Below are 25,473 nucleotides of genomic sequence, written 5' to 3' on the forward strand. Positions count from 1 at the left end.
TCAGAGCTTAGCCTGAATCCTCTCTTTGCTAATGAGGAATGTCATTTCCCTTGAATTTCCTCAGTTCCTGTAAACTTAATGTCTCAGATTCTTGGGTTAGGTGGGACTCTAATGATCACAGAGACCATGTTAGATGGGAATTTCTATATTCTCAGTAGGAGACCACTTAGCTTCTCTGCAAAGAATTCATGGCATAATTCAATACATTTTGGGGAACCTAAAAAGTTTACATACACAAACCTACTACTATGTACTTGTGTAGTATCTAATGGGATATTCCCTTCTTTTCTCTTTCATCTTCTAGTGAAAGACATGCCTTGAGGAACAAAGCCTATAGGAAAAGCATAAGAAAAAGTGGAGAAGGGAATACTTGGGACTGCAGGATAGAGAAAATAAAATAAGGCAAGAGAGTAGAGGAAAATTGGTATGTGGGGAGAGGAAGTAGGATGATTAAATGTTTATTGATGGATTGGTTCATTGATTGATTGTCATCCTTTGTGACTATTTTTCATGCTCTCCCTGAAATCATTGATAGAATATCTGTTTAAAAAAACTCTGCATATTTTCCTCTGATTCTTTAATATTTTGGGGATTACAAGTGTAGTATTCTCCTAGTCTATGTTATCCTTCATTTTCATTGCAGGAGAAGCAGTCCCCTTTTTCTGAACAAATGTGTCCACAGTGTCATTTGTGCTATGATGCTACAATCTACTTACTCTAACTGGAAGTCTTATTATTCTCCTGGGTTTATTTGTATTTGGGATACACATAAGATGAATCCCATATTATCCATGATTTTGAGCATATGATATTATTTAAAAAATATTGGTGTTAAAAAGATGAGATTTTATGGCAGAGCATTAGCAAAGTATGATTTCCCAAATGCAATCCAGCCTACTTTTTTCCCCCACAACCATTCAACTCACAACTTAGTTTATTTTTCAACTATAACGTTTGTCTAATCTAGATATACTAACACTTTGCCTACTTTCCCATCTTATCCTATGCCAAGATACCTTAAAACTATGCACCCAGCTATCTATCCAAAAATTGCATATCAGAATCTGATTTCTCTTAAAAAAACAAACTCATTTTTGTTTCAGTTTCTTTTCCTGTGGAGATGACCAGATTGATTACTTTTGAGTACTGAGTAGTCCTTGTAACACTTCACAGATCAATGCAATCAATACAATGTTATATAGAAAAAAATGAATAAAGAGATCCCATCAATATGGGATCCCCCTTTTATTTGAATTTTGCAGAGAATATACTTCGTGACACATATGAATTATAATTTAAATATATATGTGAATCACAAGTTGTACATATATATGCATGCAAATATACATACATGCATACATGCGTATTACAAACCTGGAGGAAATTGAGAGAACTCTTTTTTCTAGAAATAAAACATTTCAACATTTCTATAGCACTTTCCTAAAAATGACACTATAAAGGCAGTAGAGACAAGGTAGTCATCCACCTGCCAAGTAGAGGAATCTCTGTATATTTTCTATGCTCCGTTTGTGAAGAGAGCCCAGCAGTACCTCCTAACAACTGTGATAATTACAGTATTGCCTCTCATTCTCCAGAAGAGGAGATCATTAAAAAATAATTGAGCATCTCAAATGCAGTCAAGAAGAAGTGATTAATGGCTAATCAGAACTCTCAATGACTACATAGGACATCACAAGACAAAGACACTACATGTTCCTTTAAATGTGTGAGTTTGTGTTTCAGGAAGATTCACAGACTATTTCTAGAGGACAATATTGTAGGCAATATTGACCTTCAGCCAAACAGAGACTGGGTATTGTGTTTCTAATGATAATTGCAAACAAGATCACTAATTTAGCCCAGCCAGAAGACATCAGTTCACTCAAATTCACTTCTATTTAATAAACATATAAGGGTATGGATCAAAACCACCTTTGGCAAGATACAAAGTTTTCCTAATTGAAGGGAAAGTCACACAATCAGAAAATCATAACATACATATATATATATATATATATATATATATATATATATATATATATATATATATATATATATATATGATTTAACACATATTTTTAACATGTTTAACATATATTGGATTACTTGCCATCTACAGGAGGGTATTGGGGGAAGAAAGGAAAATTTGGAACAAAAGTTTTTACAAGGGTCAATGTTGAAAAATTATCCATGCATATGTTTTGAAAATAAAAAGCTTTAATTTAAAAAAAAAAAAACAAACTATAATCATGATTTCAATAATATCAGGAACTAACAGAGGAATAAAGTACCCTGATTCATGTAGACTGTCACTTTTTCTATGATTTTAGCCTTAAAGATATCTAGGAGATACAATAAAGAGAGTGATGATCCTAGAGTTAGGGAGACTTGATTTGAATCTATCTCAAATATGTACTATTTGTATGAATTTCAATAGTAGCTTAACCTTGCCTCAGTTTCCTCATTGGAAAAAAAAGGGATAATAATAGCCTATGGTGACTATTGTGAGGATACAATAAGAAAACATTAACAATAAATAATGTGCACAACAAGATAACATTGTAAAGTATTTGCAAATTTTTAAATGCCACATTAATGCTAGCTATTATTGTTTTCGTTGTTTCTTTTCAGTCATTTCAGTCACATTCAACTTTTTTGTAACCCCTTTTGGACTTTTCTTGGCAAAGAGACAATAATGATTTGTCATTTTCTTTTTCCAGCTTATTTTACAGATGAGGAAAATGAGATAAACAGGGATAAGTAACTTAGGTAAGGACACACAATCAGTGTCTGAGGCCATATTTGAACTTAGGAAAATGAATACAGGTCTGGCATTCTATACACTGTACTAGCATTATTATTATCAACCACTTGCTTAGGCCATTTAGAATTTAATCAACTTGTGCAGGATTTCATGTCCAGGTCCAGTATGTGTCAAGAGCATAAATAACTGGAACCTCAGTTCTTTTTACTCTGTCTGAATCCCTCTACACAATTCCACGTTGTCTCTCATCTTACACACAGAGAACATTAAATGAGTGATAAATTGAATCAAACAGTTGTATTAAAAAGCTATAAAATAAAGTTGTATATAAAGCTACTGGCAGGTGGGTGCATAGTGAACAGAATACTGAGTCTGGACTCAAGATGACCTGAATTTAAATTCAGTCTCAGATAATTAATAGCTGTGTGACCCTGGGCAAGTCACTAAACCCTGCTTGCCTCAGTTTTCTCATCTGTAAAATGAACTGCAGAGGGAAATGGCAGACCCCTACAGGATCTTTGCCAAGAAAACCCCAAAAGTGGTCATAAGGAGTTGGAAATGACTGAAATGACTAAATAGAATATGAGGTCCAAAGAGGATGATGGGAGGTCAGAGAAGGGAAGAATTCTCTGTTCCAGGAAAGCTAGATAACATTCAAATGATTCTTGATTGATTAACACATCAAAAGCAGATTTCACAGGGATTCTAGTGGATAGTAACAGTGTTTGCTACATCTACATGAATAGTCATTCTTTGATACAAAGGTCCATATCAGCCACTCTGAATTGCTAATTATGAGAGATCTTGGTAGACAAGCCCAACTTTTGAGGAAATCACTAAGAGAGACCAGGATGACAGTGGGAAGTGGGGCTGCAATTATACTTTAGTATGGCACAGAGGGCCAGGCAGGAATAACAGACATAAATGGTGAAAGGAGGGCAGGGACAAGAGGCAGGGATAGGTTGGTGGAAAGGGACAGGCAATGATGAGAAAGAGAATGGGGAGAAAGAAAGACACAGATAATTGCCTAATGTAACCATAGATGAGACTTGTGAGAAAGTAGCATAATGGACCCTATGGAAATAGCAGAAGGGTATGGGGAAGGAATTTGAGGTCTTGTTTTTATAGGGTTTGGGAAGAACAGACTAACTCTTATCTTCGTCACCTTGGGGTTCATTCATTAGCATGTCTTGACTCCAGACCCAGTGTTAAATTCACTGTGTCACATACCTGTCACTAGCCTTATATACAACTTAATTGTATAGCTTTTTAATACAATTGTTTGATTCAATTTATCACTCATTTAGTGATAGTTCAACTTGAAAGTTAACATCTTCACTTCATCTCAAAATTATGAACATCATTTGATGATCTACTGGTCTTCTGGAACTTATCTGATATCATAGATATCATAGGAAGATTCTAACAACAAAGCTTAAATGGATTCCCCTGATTCATCACCTATTACCAGGATGTGATTTTTGGTTAATATATGATACACTTTGCAAATTAGGCACCTTTAATCTTTGGGATGGTCTGTAAATGATTCCTAAGTTCCCCTTTACAATGTTATTTCCTACTGTTGCCATTTATACTTATTACTTATGAACTTACTATATTGACTAGAAGAGGGTGGTGGTCAGAGGGATCAAAACAAGATATAATTTGAATACATGCTTCAAGAGGCAACCCCCCCCCCCAATATTTTGTTGGTTGGAGTTCTTTAAGATGACAATCTTTTTTTGCAGATAAAAGTTATCATGAAATGAACAAAAGAAGTGTATTGCATTTTAGTTACTGCCAATCAAGAATAGCCAAGAAGTTTCTTTTTTGGGAGGTAAAGAAGAAGCAGGCAATTTTGACGTGACCCTTTTAATGTTAAACTAAATTCTCCATATGAGACACTGCAGTGTTGTAGTTCTAGATGTACCCAGTCCTAGTGAGTCATGTCTGCAGATAGTATGGGAAGATTTCCATAGCAACAGGCTCAGAAGGAATAAAAATATGAAGAATCAATGTTATATAACTAGTAGGTTAAAAAAAATTCTTCTTGTGAGAGAAATAAAAAGATTGCTTCCGAATTTCTATGGAATTTATTGTAACAATGAAATTCTGGCTTTTAACGTTTGAATTAATAATGAACAATCCCAATTAATTAGTTCCCAAAAGAGTAACTCCCAACCCCATCAGCCTTCCTAAAAATCCTTCTTTCAGTTAATCAGATTTGCAAATAAGAACCTCTTTATGTTGTTCTAATTGGACTTCAGAATTTATATTTGCTAAATAATCAAAAGGGAATAAGAGAGTGTGGGGTTTCAGGATAGAAATGTACAGGTCAAAGCTATGTGCCATATTTTCAGAAGATTTTTTTCTATTGCATAATTTAAAAGTCTCCCCAGTGTTCCAGGACATTCTTTGATTTACAATGAACTCACTTTCACCAAGATAGGAAGCAGGGTGGTTAGTGGATAGAAGACTAGCTTCACAATTAAGGAGATCTGAATTCAAGTCTAATTTTAGCTATATTACTCTGGGCAAATCATTTAATCTTTCTGTGTCCCAGGCAACATTCTAAAACTTTAAGTTAAAAACTGCTAGTGATATGCATCTCTGGAGATGATTTCCAAAACAGGAGTTCTCCATATCAATGAAATCACAAGCCTAGATCCAAATCAAACAAAGAAAAATAAAGATTGATGAGGTTTAGATTTAGGGAACCAAAATGAGATTAGGGTTTCTGGTGGTCAGGGAGTTAAATGATAAGGTCTAGTGGCAGGTTTGGGGTTCAGGGAACCAAATGGAGAGATTTGACTTCCCTGCACCCCCTTGGAATTCGGCATAAGGGTAAGGAGTTTTGGGGACTCCCTTCTGGTGGCACAGAGGTTCTCTGTAAAAGAATTTACAGACCCAAAGACCTAGATTGATAAAAGAGGTTTATTATGGGGATTGGAAGTAAGGTTAGAAATCCTGACAGAGAGGCATAAAGTCTGGTTAGGAAATAGGTGACAGTAAGAAGAGGATGGCACTGGAAAGAATATTCCAGTGGTCAGAGGCCCTTGCCATGGCATAGCTGGCATGTTTGGAACCTCTGCAAAAAGAGGGTTTTAATTTGGCTCTTTTATAATGGGAGCTTTGGGTATAAGCTGAAGGGGGCTCCTGAGTGGAGTCCCAAGTTGGCTCTTTGCTGAGTTTCAGCTTGAGCTGGAATTTGAATTGAATTTAATGAGTTTCAGGACCCTACCCAAATAACAAGGATGAAACTATTTGTCCCTTGGGGCAGGGTCTCTTATAGAGGCAGAGTTGAAGGAGATTATCTCCTTCAAGGATTTTCAGAGTTTTGGGGTCTCCTCTTCATTTGCCCCTCAAGCAGTCACTTCCAAATGCATTTGGGATAAAGGGGTGACAATCTCTTCTTCATGTAATTGCTTCGAGCTGGCAAGGGTCATAGAGATTTGGGGAGTTCATGCCAGGAGGTGAGGCGTGAGGTGTGAGATCTGGGAATGGTAGCAGGGCATCTAAGAGATGTTGGTTCCCGTCAGTCATCCCCAGTCAGTTGCCCCATGTTCTCCAGGCTGAAGAGCAGTTGAGAATCCAAAGTTTGAAGCCTAGAGAAAACAAATCTCAGGAGCAGATTAAAACTGGGGTGTCATCCAGAGTTGAGGTGGTGACATTTGGGAATAGGGCCTTTAGCAGGAAATACATCAGGTCCCTTCTGTGGGCTGCCTGTAAGAATGCTGATGGCCCATCTAACAGTATCGAATGCCAAAGAAAAGTATAAGAAAAAATGCTAGGAGCAAAAAGTTTAGCCATTTCACTCCAACTTCCAGGAAAGTTAGTTTCTCCTGGGGCTGGGTCAAGGTGGCAGGGATTAAGGGTGTGGACTGAGTCAGGCTAGGCAGGAAGCTTTGATACCTATTAGGTTTAATAAGCCACTGATGTCCATAGGCTTTAAAAAAAAATGCTCTGAATCTCGGGGTTAATGGCTATACCAGAGTTAATTTTTAAATCTCTTCGATTAAGAGGCTTTTGATTAAAAATAGCCACTAATCTGTTTGTGAGGCAGGGTCTAAGGATGGGCATGTCCCCACTTGTCAAGGATGCAGCTCAAGATAAGAAAAGAAGCTTTTAGAAATCTCTTAACTGTCTGTACTTTTTTTAAAAAATAGAGTTGGTTCCTCAATCACACCATAAAATCACCAAAATGGTTAAGCAAAGATCCTGAGCCTTCCCCTTACCATCTCCACTCCTTATGGGGGAGGGGGAGAAGGGGCCAGAGGGAGTGCAAAGTAGCAGCACTGCTTACCCAGCTTACTGCCCCTGAGGTGTTAGGGCTGTCCTAGTGCATAAAAAGGAAAACAGAGCCAGACCCCAAATTCCTACTAGAGAGCAGGCTGCTGGGGGTCCAGTTCAATCTTTTTTTTTTTTTTTTTTTTTTTGACAGCTAAATGATCTGTTTATTCACTTATTGGGGATGTTGTAAAGGGGTTAGGAGAAAAGATTTGTTTAGAGGTTACACTCAGCAGCAAATGTCTGGACATGAGACCTTGCTAAGGACACCACGTTAAGTCCTTTTTTCTTCAAGTTATTGCAAGGGCTATTTTTATGACTCACTTCATTTCATATTTTTTAAAATGTCACGGACAAATCTTCAGTTTTCTGTCTAATTCTCTTTTATTTTTTTATTTTTTTTAAATAAAATTTTATTGATACCATTTTTTTTAATTTAATAATTACATTATATTGACATTCGTTTCTGTTCCGATTTTTTTTCCCCTCCCTCCCTCCACCCCCTCCCCTAGATGGCAAGCAGTCCTTTATATGTTGGATATGTTGCAGTATATCCTAGATACAATATATGTTTGCAGAACCAAACAGTTCTCTTGTTGCGTAGGGAGAATTGGATTCAGAAGGTATAAATAATCTGGGAAGAAAAACAAAAATGCAGATAGTTTACATTCGTTTCCCAGTGTTCTTTCTTTGGGTGTAGCTGCTTTTGTCCGTCATTTATCAATTGAAACTCAGGTCTCTTTGTCAAAGAAATCCACTTCCATCAAAATATGTCCTCATACAATATCGTTGTCGAAGTGTATAATGATCTCCTGGTTCTGCTCATTTCACTTAGCATCAGTTCATGTAAGTCTCGCCAGTCCTCTCTGTATTCATCCTGCTGGTCATTTCTTACAGAACAATAATATTCCATAACATTCATATACCACAATTTACCCAGCCATTCTCCAATTGATGGGCATCCATTCATTTTCCAGTTTCTAGCCACTACAAACAGGGCTGCTACAAACATTTTGGCACATACAGGTCCCTTTCCCTTCTTTAGTATTTCTTTGGGATATAAGCCCAATAGAAACACTGCTGGATCAAAGGGTATGCACAATTTGATAATTTTTTGGGCATAATTCCAGATTGCTCTCCAGAATGGTTGGATTCGTTCACAACTCCACCAACAATGCATTAGTGTCCCAGTTTTCCCGCATCCCCTCCAACATTCATCATTATTTTTTCCTGTCATCTTAGCCAATCTGACAGGTGTGTAGTGATATCTCAGAGTTGCCTTAATTTGCATTTCTCTGATCAATAATGATTTGGAACACTCTTTCATATGAGTGGTAATAGTTTCAATCTCATCCTCTGAAAATTGTCTGTTCATATCCTTTGACCATTTATCAATTGGAGAATGGCTTGATTTTTTATAAATTTGAGTCAGTTCTCTATATATTTTGGAAATGAGGCCTTTATCAGAACCTTTAACTGTGAAAATGTTTTCCCAGTTTGTTGCTTCCCTTCTAATCTTGTTTGCATTAGTTTTATTTGTACAAAGGCTTTTTAATTTGATGTAATCGAAATTTTCTATTCTGTGATCAGTAATGGTCTCTAGTTCATCTTTGGTCACAAATTTCTTTCTCCTCCACAAGTCTGAGAGATAAACTATTCTATGTTCCTCTAATTTATTTATAATCTCGTTCTTTATGCCTAGGTCATAGACCCATTTTGATCTTATCTTGGTATATGGTGTTAAGTGTGGGTCCATGCCTAATTTCTGCCATACTAATTTCCAATTATCCCAGCAGTTTTTATCAAATAATGAATTCTTTTCCCAGAAGTTAGGGGCTTTGGGTTTGTCAAACACTAGATTGCTATAATTGACTATTCTGTCTTGTGAGCCTAGCCTTTTCCACTGATCCACTAATCTATTTCTTAGCCAATACCAAATGGTTTTGGTGACTGCTGCTTTATAATATAATTTTAGATCAGGTACAGCTAGGCCACCTTCATTTGATTTTTTTTTCATTAATTCCCTTGAGATTCTCGACTTTTTATTGTTCCATATGAATTTTGTTGTTATTTTTTCTAGATCAATAAAATATTTTCTTGGAAGTCTGATTGGTATAGCACTAAATAAATAGATTAGTTTAGGGAGTATTGTCATCTTTATTATGTTCGCTCGGCCGATCCAAGAGCACTTGATATTTTTCCAATTATTTAAGTCTGACTTTATTTGTGTGGAGACTTTTTTATAATTTTGCTCATATAATTCCTGACTTTCCTTTGGTAAATAGATTCCCAAATATTTTATGGTATCAACAGTTATTCTGAATGGAATTTCTCTTTGTATCTCTTGCTGTTGGGTTTTGTTGGTGATGTATAAAAATGCTGAGGATTTATGGGGATTTATTTTGTAGCCAGCTACTTTGCTAAAATTATGAATTATTTCCAATAGCTTTTTGGTAGAATCTCTGGGTTCTCTAGGTATACCATCATATCATCTGCAAAGAGTGATAGTTTGGTTTCCTCATTTCCTACTCTAATTCCTTTTATATCTTTCTCGACTCTTATTGCCGAGGCTAGTGTTTCTAATACGATATTAAATAATAATGGTGATAGTGGGCAACCTTGCTTCACTCCAGATCTTACTGGGAAAGGTTCCAGTTTTTCCCCATTGCATATGATGCTTACTGATGGTTTTAAATATATGCTCCTGACTATTTTAAGGAAAAGTCCATTTATTCCTATGCTTTCAAGTGTTTTTATTAGGAATGGATGTTGGATTTTATCAAATGCTTTTTCTGCATCTATTGAGATGATCATGTGGTTTTTGTTTGTTTGGTTATTGATATAGTCAATTATGCTAATAGTTTTCCTAATATTGAACCAGCCCTGCATTCCTGGTATAAATCCTACTTGGTCATAGTGTATTATCCTGGTGACAATTTTCTGTAATCTTTTTGCTAATATTTTATTTAAGATTTTAGCATCAATATTCATTAGGGAGATTGGTCTATAATTTTCTTTCTCTGTTTTCAGCCTACCTGGTTTAGGTATCAGTACCATATCTGTGTCATAAAAGGAGTTTGGTAGGACTCCTTCAATCCCTATTTTTTCAAATAGTTTATATAACATTGGAGTTAATTGTTCTTTAAATGTTTGGTAGAATTCACATGTAAATCCATCTGGTCCTGGGGATTTTTTCTTAGGGAGTTGATTGATAGTTTGTTCTATTTCTTTTTCTGAGATGGGACTGTTTAGGATATTTACTTCTTCCTCTGTTAGTTTGGGCAAGCTGTATTTTTGGAGGTATTTTTCTATTTCATTTAAGTTGTCGAATTTATTGGCATAAAGTTGGGCAAAGTAACTCCTAATTATTGCTCTAATTTCCTCTTCGTTAGTGGTGAGTTCTCCCTTTTCATTTTTAAGACTAACAATTTGATTTTCCTCTTTCCTTTTTTTAATCAGATTCACTAAGGGTTTGTCTATTTTGTTGGTTTTTTCATAGAACCAACTCTTAGTTTTATTAATCAATTCAATAGTTTTTTTTTACTTTCAATTTTATTGATCTCACCTTTTACTTTTAGAATTTCAAGTTTAGTTTTTGACTGGGGGTTTTTAATTTGTTCCTTTTCTAGCATTTTTAATTGCAAACCCAATTCATTGACCTTCTCTTTCTCTATTTTATACAAATAGGCCTCTAGAGATATGAAATTTCCCCTTATTACCGCTTTGGCTGCATCCCATACATTTTGGTATGATGTCTCATTATTATCGTTTTCTTGGGTGAAGTTATTAATTATGTCTATGATTTGCTGTTTCACCCAATCATTCTTTAGTATGAGATTATTTAGTTTCCAATTATTTTTTGGTCTACTTCCCCTGCTTTTTTGTTGAATGTAATTTTCATTGCATCGTGGTCTGAAAAGGATGCATTTACTATTTCTGCCTTACTACATTTGAGTTTGAGGTTTTTATGTCCTAATATATGGTCAATTTTTGTATAGGTTCCATGAACTGCTGAAAAGAAAGTGTATTCCTTTCTGTCTCCATTACATTTTCTCCAGAGATCTATCATATCTAACTTTTCTAGTATTCTATTTACCTCTTTGACTTCTTTCTTATTTATTTTGTGGTTTGATTTATCTAATTCTGAGAGTGCAAGGTTAAGATCTCCCACTATTATAGTTTTACTGTCTATTTCTTCTTGCAGCTCTCTTAGTTTCTCTTTTAAGAATTTAGATGCTACCCCACTTGGTGCATATATGTTTAATATAGATAGTGCTTCATTATCCATGCTACCCTTTAGCAAGATATAGTGTCCTTCCTTATCTCTTTTAATTAGGTCAATTTTTGCTTTAGCTTGATCTGAGATCAGGATGGCTACCCTGCTTTTTTGACTTCACCTGAAGCATAGTAGATTTTGCTCCAACCTTTTATCTTTAACCTGCATGTATCTCCCCGCTTCAGGTGTGTTTCCTGTAAACAACATATTGTAGGATTCTGGCTTTTAATCCATTCTGCTAACCGCTTCCTCTTTATGGGGGAGTTTACCCCGTTCACGTTTTATGGCTAGAATGACCAATTCTGTATTACTTGCCATCTTGTTAACCCCGGTTTATGCTTTCCTCCCTTCTTTCCCCTTTCCCCCCCTTCCAAGTATTAAGCTTGTGAGCACCCTTGCTTCTCCCAGCCCTCCCTTTTTAGTATCCCTCCCCCGCCTTAGAGTTCCTCCCCCTATCTTACCCCTTTCCCTCCCAGTTCCCGTATTCCCTTCCGCTTAGCTTATTCCTTCCCTTTCCACTTTTCCCTTCTCACTTTTCAATGAGATGGGAGAAGTTTCACCATAGATTGAATATGTCTTAAGATTTTTCACTTAAAGCCAATTCTGAAGGCAGTAAGATACCCACTATATTCATCCCCCTCCATTCTTTCTCTCAGATATAATAGGTTTCCTATGCCTCTTCATGAGATGTACTACCCCCACTTTACCCTTTTTTCTGGTACAATGTCCTTTCCACATCAATTTCTAGAACAAGGTATACATGTATTCTTTATACATCTATATAGTCAAAATATAGTTCCCAAGATTAATCTTTACCTTTTTAGATTTCTCTTGAGTTCTATATTTGTAGATCAAACTTTTTGTTAAGTTCTGGTTTTTTCATCAGAAATAGATGAAATTCGCTTACTTCGTTGAATGTCCATCTTCTTCCCTGGAAAAAAGATGCTCATTCTCACTGGGTAAGTTATTTTTGGTTGCATACCAAGTTCCTTAGCCTTTCGGAATATCATATTCCAGGCCCTTCGATCTTTTAATGTGGATGCTGCCAGATCCTGGGTGATCCTTATTGTGACTCCTTGATACTTGAATTGGGTTTTTCTAGCCGCTTGCAATATTTTTTCTTTCATCTGAGGGTTCTGGCATTTGGCCACTATATTCCTTGGTGTTTTGATTTTAGGATCCCTTTCAGTGGGTGATCGATGAATCCTTTCAATGTTTATTTTTTCCTCTGTTCCTATGACTTCTGGGCAGTTCTCTTTGATAATTTCCTGGAAGACAGTGTCCAGGCTCTTTTTTTCATCATGTTTTTCTGGGAGTCCAATGATTCTCAGATTGTCTCTCCTGGATCTGTTTTCCAGGTCTGTTGTCTTCCCCAGAAGGTATTTCACATTTTTCTCCATTGTTTGATTTTTTTTGATTTGCTTGACTGATTCTTCTTGTCTCCTCGAGTCATTCAATTCCACTTGTTCAATTCTGATTTTCAGTGAAGTATTCTCTTCACTCACTTTTTTAAAATCTTTTTCTAATTGTCCAATTGAGTTCTTTTGTTCTGTGGAATTTTTTTCCATTTCGCCAATTTTGTTTTTTAGAGAGCTGTTTTCTGTTTCCAGTTCACCAATCCTATTTTTCAAGGATTTTACTTCTTTATCCACTCTCTCTTTAACTGACTTCTCCAGGCTCTTTTCCCATTTTTCTTCTAGCTCCCTTGTGAGAGCCTTTTTAATCACTTCTATGAGGTTCATCTGTGCTGAGGAACAGACGATCTCCTCCTTTGGGGATTCACCTGGGGACTGCCTGTTTTTAGTCTCCTCAGGATTTAGAGTCTGCTCTCTATCTGTATAGAAGCTGTCAAGGGTTAAAGTCCTCTTCAGCTTCTTGCTCATTCTGTCTATTAATCAGAGACAAACTACCAAAGAAAAACAGAAAAAACTGGAGTCTTTCTTGGGGGGGGGGGGTGGGTTGTGTTTATCGAGCGAGCTTCCTCTACAGACTGCAGGGGGCAGCAGTGAGGCACTAGCAGGACTGTGCTGCGCCTGCGCTCTGAGATCCCAAAGCGTGCTGAGTCACTGAGGGGGGGGAAGGGGGGGGCGGCCAGGTCCTGAGAGACTCCAGCTGTTTGGGGTTGTATTCTTCAGCCCCGGTGTTTTTAGCTTCTCTGCTGGGCTGCTGACTTGCTGCCGGAGTAAAGTATCCAAACCTGTAGCGAAGCTCTCCCCGCAGAGACGGCTATGATCACTCCCTACCCCCTCTCCAGTCTGCTCCCGTGCTCTCACTGCCGCTGCGCGCCGCCTGCGCCCGATCTAAAACCGCCCCAGCCCTCCAGTAAAGACAGACCTTTCTTGGCGGATCTCAAGGATGGCTTCTCTTGGTAACTATTTGTGGGTTTTTTTCAGTCAAGCATTGATTCAGAGGCTTGTAATGAAATGGATAGTGAGAGAAAGTGTGGAGCTTATGCAGCTGTGAGCCTCCTCTCCGCCATCTTAACCGGAAGTCCCCAGTTCAATCCTTGAGGTGTTTGCTGTTGTGGTGGAAAGGCAGTTCCTCCAGTGTTCCTCCTGCTCGAACTCAGGACAGAGACTGGGGTCTCCTCCGACAGTTTCCTTGGCACCTACAGCGTGAACTTTGGGGTTCCCGGCCTAAGTCTGGGAGAGATTTGCTAATTTAACAAGGCATCTCAGCTCTGAGTGTCCTTTCAGGAGGCAGAAGTTGCCATGAGAAGAAAAGAGCTGAGAGTCTCAGGTTTTAGTTCAGATGAGAGAGTTAAAAAACAAAAACAAACAAACCAACAAAAAAACAAAAAAACCCAAAACAGCTGTTTGTAGCGACAGAGTGGGAGAAACATCGAGGGCTCAGAATGGGCTCCTCTAGTTTTGGCCTTAGTAAATTGGCCTTGGACCCCTGAAAAAGTTGGAGGGGGGGTTCCAGGTCTCTCATTAGGATGGGAGTTTTTTCAGCTTTGACAGAGACAATTCTTCTGGGTATGTTGACTAGCCACTTTTGCTTGAGGGCAGAAATGTCAATCAGTTCTAGGATTTGAAAGAAAAAAAGCACTTTTAAGATGCAAAGGAGGCTCCTTTCAAGGGCTCCAGAGATTTGGGGGGTGGAGGGAGATTGAATCCCTGTCAGCTAATCTAATCAGTGTTCAAATTTTGAGGTTGAGGTATTTTTTCAAGCCCAGTATGACTCTGCATTAAGAGATAGCCTAAAGGTGAGTCTTTAGAGCTAGGGGAACAGGTCCCAAGTACTCCAATTCTATAGTTTTTCGTTCTCTAAAGGCATCCTAAGAGAGATAAAGATATGACAAAAACCTTAATTTTTGTCATTTCCCAGAAGTTTTCTGCATAAGCATCCTCTGCTGAGCGTGGACCACATTCCAGGATGTTAAGCTGTCCAACTTTGCTATAGAAAGGGTGGAGTAGTGGCTTACTGAAAAAAATAAAAAAACCTCATGAACAGTCACCAAATGGGAAATCAGAAAGACTGAAATCCTTGATTTCTAGGAAAAAAGCTTTAGTGTTCTCCATTCAATAGCTCCTCGCCTGACTCTAGACAGTATCCAGATTCTATAGCCCTTTGTCCTTCTCCAGAGAAGGAGAGCAACAAAATGCTCCCTGAGCTGCAGAGAAACTGAGGCAAGAAAGAGATCAGTTTAGGGAAACTGAGGCAGTAAAAGAGAACTGTGGCACAACAGAGCAAGGGAGAATTTGTCAGGGACCAGCTATAGAATAGAGAACAAGTCTAGAGAGAGACACCACAGGAATCCCCACAAGGGAATTCTGCAAGTTAGAGAAAAGGCAACAGGAAAGGCCTTTTTTCCTTTAAAGGTAGTCACCAAATTGAAAGTAGTTAAGGAGTCTTCAAATAGTTTCAGTCTCTCCCTCTAACTCCTCATTTCCTGCTACAATCAGGGAATGAGAGGAGAAAAGAAAAAAAAGAAGCTATCTTCACTCTCTTAACAATTTAATTAAATTTGATTTGGAATTTTATTCCCCCACCATCATTCCAAAGGTCTTTCTTGAAACTATGACCTGGCCAGGGTTGGAACTTAGAAAAGAAACCTTTCATTGCTGGCAGGGGCAGAGAATGCCAATCCAGAAAAATAGGAGAGAATGTGCTAAGAGCAAAAGGTCTTGGGACTGAGAAAGTTAGGAGCAAAAAAAGTTCCCACCTGTAAGGTTGGGTAGGAAAGTGAGAGAAAGAACATAGCCTGGTTTCCACAGGTAGGTTATTCATCTCTCCACCAGCAGCTGAGGAAAGTTTAAGCAAGTGCTGGAATCTGTGGCTCCTTTAAAAGCCAGACAAAATTTCTGGGAGGGGCATGGACCGCTTGTCCATATTGCTGTAAACTTCTGTTGATTTAAAATTTGGTGATAAACTTTTCCGGAGATTTGAGAAGATAAGATTGAATCCCCAATCTCCCCACTGTATAGTACCCCATTAAGGGATAGCAGGTTGCCAAGCCATATGGAAGAGGTCTGAAAAAGGCTTTGACCCTCTGTGATCTCCACTCTATGGGGGAGAGGGAGGAAAGACCAGAGGTACCGTGTTGGAATCTTTACAAATTGCTAACTCATTAGAGTTGATAGATTGTTGATCTGATCTTACAAGAAGATGTTTTGGGCAGAACCTGAAACAAAATACTAAGTAGAACTAATTAGTACAATGCTTGTGTTTACACCTTTACTCATCAGAGTTCACAAGTATGAGAGATTCACAAAGTAAACTTTGTAACTTTGTGGATTCACACCTCCCTTAAAGCTCTTAGGGCCAGAGAGCACTATGGGAGAAAACCCATAATCCCATTCTCTCAGAAGAGTCAGATATAAAGCCAGTGAAGAGAGATCTATTCCAGAATATTTTCCACTTGGCTGGCTGGTGTTAGAAGAAGAGTTTTCAGAGGAAGAAGCTACGAGTCAAGATTTCAGCAGAGTTGTATGAAGAGTGGAGCTGGATTGAAGGCTGAAGAAAGCAGAGGCAGAGGTTGAAGGACAAAACCTTTGGATTTGGAGACATTTGGAGGGCTCTAAGCTAACCAGGCTATATTGGAGACAATAAAATATCTGAACTTTTATCACCTGGCTGTGTTTTGAGAAGAACAAGAACTCCAACAGTACCCAGCAAGGGTGGAGGAGAAAGAGATGCCATCTTTTTACCTCGTGCTTCCTGAATAGCGAGGGTTCCACTGTCCATGCAGGAACTTGAAAGAGGCAAAGCTCGTCTAAACCCCCAAATCTTGCTGGGAGAGCAAGAACTGAAGGAGAGACTGCTCACCCCTGTAGAGGGAGTAGCAAGGGTAGAGACATGTTCTCCAAGCTCGCCCCAGTCCAGTGACCTTTCTCCTCCTGACTACAGCCTGACCATTAGAAACTCCATTGTATTTAACAGTGGAATGGGAAAAGGACTCAAACACTGCTTCTCTTAAATTTCTCTGTTTATCTCCCCAGAACAGAAGAGAATGCTGGTCCAATCTCCTTGGTCTGGGGGGAGATGGGAAGGGGGAGAAGAGGGGTTAAAGAAACACTTCCTCTCATATAGTGCCTTCAGATGCAAAGGAACCTCCTTTGTCTCTGGAGGGGCTGGACAGAGGGAGTTTCTTCAAGCCAAGCATCTGCTCAAGGAAGGATTTTTAGAGGCAGAGGTATTTCTAGATTGTAGACAGGTCTCTTGCAGCACTTCTGTTTAGATTCACTACAAAGTAGGGAAAGAAAAAAAAATCTTTTAACTTGTGGGATTAACACAGGTATCATAAAAAGCTATTATTCCCTTGCTATTCAAAGCAAATATCTGGGATGTTATTAATTCTTTAACCAGCACACACATGTGTAATTTCTGTGGTAAAAAGGAGACCAGACAGATATTAAAAGTGATTTCCTGGCAGCAGGTTCAAGTGGACACTGCTAGCATTCAAATAGCTGACTTTCCAAATCAAAGAATTTTCCTAACAAGTGTTTTCCCATGGAATTCTCCTGTGGAGAAATCTCTCCAAGAGAATACTGCTCCAACAGCTCAAAATCCAAATTGATTCTGAGTGTCCAGAGTTTTGGGGTTCCATTTGGTTATTAAATTATGTCTTGTTTTGGGGGTTGTTTGGTCAGGGAACCAAATAATGAGGTTTAGATTTAGGGAACCAAAATGAGATTAGGGTTTCTAGTGGTCAGCGAGTTAAAAGGTCTAGTGGAAGGTTCAGGGTTCAGGGAACCAAATGGAGAGGTTTGGCTCCCCTGCACCCCCTTGGGATTTGGCGCAAGGGTAGGGAGTTTTGGGGACTCCCTTCTGGTGGCACAGAGGTTCTCTGTAAAGGAATTTACAGACCCGAAAACCTAGATTGATAAAAGAAGTTTATTAAGGGGATTGAAAATAAGGTTAGAAATCCTGACAGAGGTTAAAGTCTGGTTAGCGAAATAGGTGAGAGTAAAGAGAGAATGGCACTGGAAAGAGTATTCCAGTGGCCAGAGGCCCTTGGCATGCCAAGCATGGAGCTGATATGTTTGGAACCTCTGCAAAGAGAGGATTTTAGTTTGGCTTTTTTATAATGAGAGATTTAGCTAAAGGGGGCCTGTGGGTGGAGTCCCAAGTTGGCTCTTCACTGGGTTTCAGCTTGAGCTAGAATTTGAATTCAATGAGTACCAGGACTGAGCCAACCCCACCCAGATAACAAGGATGAAACTGTTTGTCCCTCAGGGCAGGGTCTCTTATTGAGGCAGAGTTGAAGGAGATTTTCTCCTTCAAGGATTTTCAGAGTTTCAAGGTCCTCTCTTCAAGATCACCTTCCCCAAGTAAAGCATTGGCAAAAGACACCAAAGGGTAAGGAAATAGACAATTCTGAATTCAAACTCTTGTGATAGCAATTTTTTTTTAAAAACTTGCACGATGGAAACATCTTTAGGCAATATTGGCTCAGTGCCAAACAAAACAGCTGATTTAATGAAAATACTTGTCAAATTAAAAAATACAGTTACTTGATGACATACCACGTATTTGATAATTTGGTTGACTTCTTCACTTTTAAATCTACTTTATGGTGCCAGTTTCAGATTCTCCATCCATAAAATGGAGTTACTTTCTCTCTTCTATCATCTGTCTCGCAATGACCGGGAAAAGCATCTGTAATTTAACTTTAGTTTTGGTATAAAGAAATCATTTTCTGACATATTTAGACGTTATTTGCCTTTTACAAGGTCATTTCAGATCTTGGAAAATAAAAATATAGATTGGTTTGGAGGCAACCCCTCTTCAAGTTAAGAATGGAGTCAACATTATTGAGATTATTTAGATCAAAAATTCTTAATTTGAGATACAAAGACTTTTAAAAAATTGATATCTGTGCTTCCATATTATGGGTTTTCTTTGTAATATTATATATTTTATATTCTGCAGTTAAAAACATGATTCCAAGAAAAAAGTCTGTCCCCTGGGCAGCTAGATTGCACAGTGGATAGAGCACAACCCAGAAGTCAGGAGGACCTGAATTCATATCCAGTCTCAGACACTTAATACTTACTAGCTGTGTGAACCTAGGCAAGTCACTTAATCCCAAATGCTTTGCAAAAAAGACCTGTCCCTAGTTCATCACTAGTCCAACCAGGGGGTCAATGCCACAAAGAAAATTAAATTAATGTCTGTTGTAGTTTCCTACTACATGAAAAGTCAAGATGCTTCTTCAAAGTCCTCTGTCAAACTTCCAAATATTCAAATAACTCTGTATATATCAACTTTCTCTGGAGCAAGTATAGCTACAGAAAGAAAAATACATTTCAAACACTAGTTGTGCAATAAGAAAATGAGGGAAAATCAGCTTATTTTTGATTCACACGAATAAACCAATCTATATGCACATTAATATCAATTTTGTTTTATAATACTAATACTAGTGGTATTTTCAAGTCAGGTTGTTTTACAAGTAGGGACTTTTTTTTTTTTAAACCCATTTTTATTTGTGAAAACAAGATCTCTGTATCCATTGGTAGTAGATAGTAAAAACAATATATATTTCAACTTGATTCACAGAATGTTAAACCACTTTGAAACAAAATGATTGATCAGACCAGCTAAAACTGTGGAGTTAGGAATTACTACAGCCAAGCTTCCCATGACCATTTGTATCTTATACCTCACTGTTTAGCTCTAAATGTTTAGCTTAGGATATCAGTTTTCAATGTATGGTCTATAGATAACCAGGAGTCAGACTTCCGGTTAAGATGGCGGAGAGGAGGCTCACAGTTGCATAAGCTCCGCGCTTTCTCTCACTATCCACTTCATTACAAGCCTCTGAATCAATGCTTGACTGAAAAAAACCCACAAATAGTTACCAAGAGAAGCCATCCTTGAGATCCGCCAAGAAAGGTCTGTCTTTACTGGAGGGCTGGGGCGGTTTTAGATCGGGCGCAGGCGGAGGGCAGCGGCAGTGAGAGCACGGGAGCAGACTGGAGAGGGGGTGGGGAGTGATCGCAGCCGTTTCTGCGGGGAGAGCTTCGCTACAGGTTTGGATACTTTGTTCTGGCAGCAAGTCAGCAGCCCAGCAGAGAAGCTAAAAACACCGGGGCTGAAGAATACAACCCCAAACAGCTGGAGTCCCTCAGGACCTGGCCGCCCCCCCCTTCCCCCCCCCCAGTGACTCAGCACGCTCTGGGATCTCAGAGCGCAGGCGCAGCACAGTCCTGCTAGTGCCTCACTGCTGCCCCCTGCAGTCTGTAGAGGAAGCTCGATAACACACGCAGCCCCCCCCCAAAGAAAGACTCCAGTTTTTTCTGTTTTTCTTTGGTAGTTTGTCTCTGATTAATAGACAGAATGAGCAAGAAGCTGAAGAGGACTTTAACCCTTGACAGCTTCTACACAGATAGAGAGCAGACTCTAAATCCTGAGGAGACTAAAAACAGGCAGTCCCCAGGTGAATCCCCAAAGGAGGAGATCGTCTGTTCCTCAGCACAGATGAACCTCATAGAAGTGATTAAAAAGGCTCTCACAAGGGAGCTAGAAGAAAAATGGGGAAAGCAGAGTGAGGCTTGGAAAAGGAGAGGGAGGCTGGCAAAAGAGCCTGGAGAAAGTTAAAGAGAGAGTGGATAAAGAAGTAAAATCCTTGAAAAATAGGATTAGTGAACTGGAAACAGAAAACAGCTCTCTAAAAAACAAAATTGGCGAAATGGAAAAAAATTCCACAGAACAAAAGAACTCAATGGGACAATTAGAGAAAGATTTTAAAAAGTGAGTGAAGAGAATACTTCACTGAAAATCAGAATTGAACAAGTGGAATTGAATGACTCGAGGAGACAAGAAGAATCAGTCAAGCAAATCCAAAAAAATCAAACAATGGAGAAAAATGTGAAATACCTTCTGGGGAAGACAACAGACCTGGAAAACAGATCCAGGAGAGACAATCTGAGAATCATTGGACTCCCAGAAAAACATGATGAAAAAAAGAGCCTGGACACTGTCTTCCAGGAAATTATCAAAGAGAACTGCCCAGAAGTCATAGGAACAGAGGAAAAAAAACCATTGAAAGGATTCATCGATCACCCACTGAAAGGGATCCTAAAATCAAAACACCAAGGAATATAGTGGCCAAATGCCAGAACCCTCAGATGAAAGAAAAAATATTGCAAGCAGCTAGAAAAACCCAATTCAAGTATCAAGGAGCCACAATAAGGATCACCCAGGATCTGGCAGCATCCACATTAAAAGATCGAAGGGCCTGGAATATCATATTCCGAAAGGCTAAGGAACTTGGTATGCAACCAAAAATAACTTACCCAGCGAGAATGAGCATCTTTTTCCAGGGAAGAAGATGGACATTCAACGAAGTAAGCGAATTTCATCTATTTCTGATGAAAAAACCAGAACTTAACAAAAAGTTTGATCTACAAAATAGAACTCAAGAGAAATCTAAAAAGGTAAAGATTAATCTTGGGAACTATATTTTGACTATATAGATGTATAAAGAATACATGTATACCTTGTTCTAGAAATTGATGTGGAAAGGACATTGTACCAGAAAAAGGGTAAAGTGGGGGTAGTACATCTCATGAAGAGGCATAAGAAACCTAATATATCTGAGAGAAAGAATGGAGGGGGATGAATATAGTGGGTATCTTACTGCCTTCAGAATTGGCTTTAAGTGAAAAATCTTAAGACATATTCAATCTATGGTGAACTCTCTCCCATCTCATTGAAAAGTGAGAAGGGAAAAGTGGAAAGGGAAGGAATAAGCTAAGCGGAAGGGAATATGGGAACTGGGAGGGAAAGGGGTAAGATAGGGGGAGGAACTCTAAGGCGGGGGGGAGGGACACTAAAAAGGGAGGGCTGTGAGAAGCAAGGGGTGCTCACAAGCTTAATACTTGGAAGGGGGGTAAAGGGGAAAGAAGGGAGGAAAGCATAAACCGGGGTTAACAAGATGGCAAGTAATACAGAATTGGTCATTCTAACCATAAACGTGAATGGGGTAAACTCCCCCATAAAGAGGAAGCGGTTAGCAGAATGGATTAAAAGCCAGAATCCTACAATATGTTGTTTACAGGAAACACACCTGAAGCGGGGAGATACATGCAGGTTAAAGGTAAAAGGTTGGAGCAAAATGTACTATGCTTCAGGTGAAGTCAAAAAAGCAGGGGTAGCCATCCTGATCTCAGATCAAGCTAAAGCAAAAATTGACCTAATTAAAAGAGATAAGGAAGGACACTATATCTTGCTAAAGGGTAGCATGGATAATGAAGCACTATCTATATTAAACATATATGCACCAAGTGGGGTAGCATCTAAATTCTTAAAAGAGAAACTAAGAGAGCTGCAAGAAGAAATAGACAGTAAAACTATAATAGTGGGAGATCTTAACCTTGCACTCTCAGAATTAGATAAATCAAACCACAAAATAAATAAGAAAGAAGTCAAAGAGGTAAATAGAATACTAGAAAAGTTAGATATGATAGATCTCTGGAGAAAATGTAATGGAGACAGAAAGGAATACACTTTCTTTTCAGCAGTTCATGGAACCTATACAAAAATTGACCATATATTAGGACATAAAAACCTCAAACTCAAATGTAGTAAGGCAGAAATAGTAAATGCATCCTTTTCAGACCACGATGCAATGAAAATTACATTCAACAAAAAAGCAGGGGGAAGTAGACCAAAAAATAATTGGAAACTAAATAATCTCATACTAAAGAATGATTGGGTGAAACAGCAAATCATAGACATAATTAATAACTTCACCCAAGAAAACGATAATAACGAGACATCATACCAAAATGTATGGGATGCAGCCAAAGCGGTAATAAGGGGAAATTTCATATCTCTAGAGGCCTATTTGTATAAAATAGAGAAAGAGAAGGTCAATGAATTGGGTTTGCAATTAAAAATGCTAGAAAAGGAACAAATTAAAAACCCCCAGTCAAACACTAAACTTGAAATTCTAAAAGTAAAAGGTGAGATCAATAAAATTGAAAGTAAAAAAACTATTGAATTGATTAATAAAACTAAGAGTTGGTTCTATGAAAAAACCAACAAAATAGACAAACCCTTAGTAAATCTGATTAAAAAAAGGAAAGAGGAAAATCAAATTGTTAGTCTTAAAAATGAAAAGGGAGAACTCACCACTAACGAAGAGGAAATTAGAGCAATAATTAGGAGTTACTTTGCCCAACTTTATGCCAATAAATTCGACAACTTAAATGAAATAGAAAAATACCTCCAAAAACAGCTTGCCCAAACTAACAGAGGAAGAAGTAAATATCCTAAACAGTCCCATCTCAGAAAAAGAAATAGAACAAACTATCAATCAACTCCCTAAGAAAAAATCCCCAGGACCAGATGGATTTACATGTGAATTCTACCAAACATTTAAAAAACAATTAACTCCAATGTTATATAAACTATTTGAAAAAATAGGGATTGAAGGAGTCCTACCAAACTCCTTTTATGACACAGATATGGTACTGATACCTAAACCAGGTAGGCTGAAAACAGAGAAAGAAAATTATAGACCAATCTCCCTAATGAATATTGATGCTAAAATCTTAAATAAAATATTAGCAAAAAGATTACAGAAAATTGTCACCAGGATAATACACTATGACCAAGTAGGATTTATACCAGGAATGCAGGGCTGGTTCAATATTAGGAAAACTATTAGCATAATTGACTATATCAATAACCAAACAAACAAAAACCACATGATCATCTCAATAGATGCAGAAAAAGCATTTGATAAAATCCAACATCCATTCCTAATAAAAACACTTGAAAGCATAGGAATAAATGGACTTTTCCTTAAAATAGTCAGGAGCATATATTTAAAACCATCAGTAAGCATCATATGCAATGGGGAAAAACTGGAACCTTTCCCAGTAAGATCTGGAGTGAAGCAAGGCTGCCCACTATCACCATTATTATTTAATATCGTATTAGAAACACTAGCCTCGGCAATAAGAGTCGAGAAAGATATAAAAGGAATTAGAGTAGGCAATGAGGAAACCAAACTATCACTCTTTGCAGATGATATGATGGTATACCTAGAGAACCCCAGAGATTCTACCAAAAAGCTATTGGAAATAATTCATAATTTTAGCAAAGTAGCTGGCTACAAAATAAATCCCCATAAATCCTCAGCATTTTTATACATCACCAACAAAACCCAACAGCAAGAGATACAAAGAGAAATTCCATTCAGAATAACTGTTGATACCATAAAATATTTGGGAATCTATCTACCAAAGGAAAGTCAGGAATTATATGAGCAAAATTATAAAAAAGTCTCCACACAAATAAAGTCAGACTTAAATAATTGGAAAAATATTAAGTGCTCTTGGATCGGCCGAGCGAACATAATAAAGATGACAATACTCCCTAAACTAATCTATTTATTTAGTGCTATACCAATCAGACTTCCAAGAAAATATTTTATTGATCTAGAAAAAATAACAACAAAATTCATATGGAACAATAAAAAGTCGAGAATCAAGGGAATTAATGAAAAAAAAATCAAATGAAGGTGGCCTAGCTGTACCTGATCTAAAATTATATTATAAAGCAGCAGTCACCAAAACCATTTGGTATTGGCTAAGAAATAGATTAGTGGATCAGTGGAAAAGGCTAGGCTCACAAGACAGAATAGTCAATTATAGCAATCTAGTGTTTGACAAACCCAAAGCCCCTAACTTCTGGAAAAGAATTCATTATTTGATAAAAACTGCTGGGATAATTGGAAATTAGTATGGCAGAAATTAGGCATGGACCCACACTTAACACCATATACCAAGATAAGATCAAAATGGGTCTATGACCTAGGCATAAAGAACGAGACTATAAATAAATTAGAGGAACATAGAATAGTTTATCTCTCAGACTTGTGGAGGAGAAAGAAATTTGTGACCAAAGATGAACTAGAGACCATTACTGATCACAGAATAGAAAATTTCGATTACATCAAATTAAAAAGCTTTTGTACAAATAAAACTAATGCAAACAAGATTAGAAGGGAAGCAACAAACTGGGAAAACATTTTCACAGTTAAAGGTTCTGATAAAGGCCTCATTTCCAAAATATATAGAGAACTGACTCAAATTTATAAGAAATCAAGCCATTCTCCAATTGATAAATGGTCAAAGGATATGAACAGACAATTTTCAGAGGATGAGATTGAAACTATTACCACTCATATGAAAGAGTGTTCCAAATCATTATTGATCAGAGAAATGCAAATTAAGACAACTCTGAGATACCACTACACACCTGTCAGATTGGCTAAGATGACAGGAAAAAATAATGATGAATGTTGGAGGGGATGCGGGAAAACTGGGACACTAATGCATTGTTGGTGGAGTTGTGAACGAATCCAACCATTCTGGAGAGCAATCTGGAATTATGCCCAAAAAATTATCAAATTGTGCATACCCTTTGATCCAGCAGTGTTTCTATTGGGCTTATATCCCAAAGAAATACTAAAGAAGGGAAAGGGACCTGTATGTGCCAAAATGTTTGTAGCAGCCCTGTTTGTAGTGGCTAGAAACTGGAAAATGAATGGATGCCATCAATTGGAGAATGGCTGGGTAAATTGTGGTATATGAATGTTATGGAATATTATTGTTCTGTAAGAAATGACCAGCAGGATGAATACAGAGAGGACTGGCGAGACTTACATGAACTGATGCTAAGT

The sequence above is a fragment of the Antechinus flavipes genome, chromosome 3, assembly GCF_016432865.1.
Source record: "Antechinus flavipes isolate AdamAnt ecotype Samford, QLD, Australia chromosome 3, AdamAnt_v2, whole genome shotgun sequence".
In the NCBI taxonomy this organism is placed as follows: Eukaryota; Metazoa; Chordata; class Mammalia; order Dasyuromorphia; family Dasyuridae; genus Antechinus; species Antechinus flavipes.